Source organism: Pygoscelis adeliae, unplaced genomic scaffold, assembly GCF_000699105.1.
Source record: "Pygoscelis adeliae isolate BGI_AS28 unplaced genomic scaffold, ASM69910v1 Scaffold245, whole genome shotgun sequence".
In the NCBI taxonomy this organism is placed as follows: domain Eukaryota; kingdom Metazoa; phylum Chordata; class Aves; order Sphenisciformes; family Spheniscidae; genus Pygoscelis; species Pygoscelis adeliae.
In genome coordinates this window covers 2,332-2,670 of record NW_008824766.1, presented here as the reverse complement: position 1 = coordinate 2,670, position 339 = coordinate 2,332, and positions in this window count along the sequence as shown.

Genomic DNA, 339 nt, shown 5'->3' with positions numbered 1-339 from the left:
CCGCCCCCCACCCGGCCCCCTGGCGTCTCGGCACCCACCAGTGGGCACCAGGTCCGGCATGGCTCTTGCCCCATCCCTTGGGGCCACCGGCTCCACACTCGGTGACCCCCCCTGCCCCAGTACATGCCACATGTAGGGAGGGCAGGGGCTCACCTGGGCGAAGGCGATGAAGAAGAGCTGGTCGTGGGTGTATTTCAGGTGGTGCAGGGGATGCTCGGGTCCGTGCTCCCGCACCCACTTCTGGTAGGCCTGGAGAATAAGGGGTGCCCTCAGCACAGCCTGGGTGCTCCCGAAACCTGCCCCAAGCCTCCCCCTAAAGCCCCCCAGCAAGCTGGATCA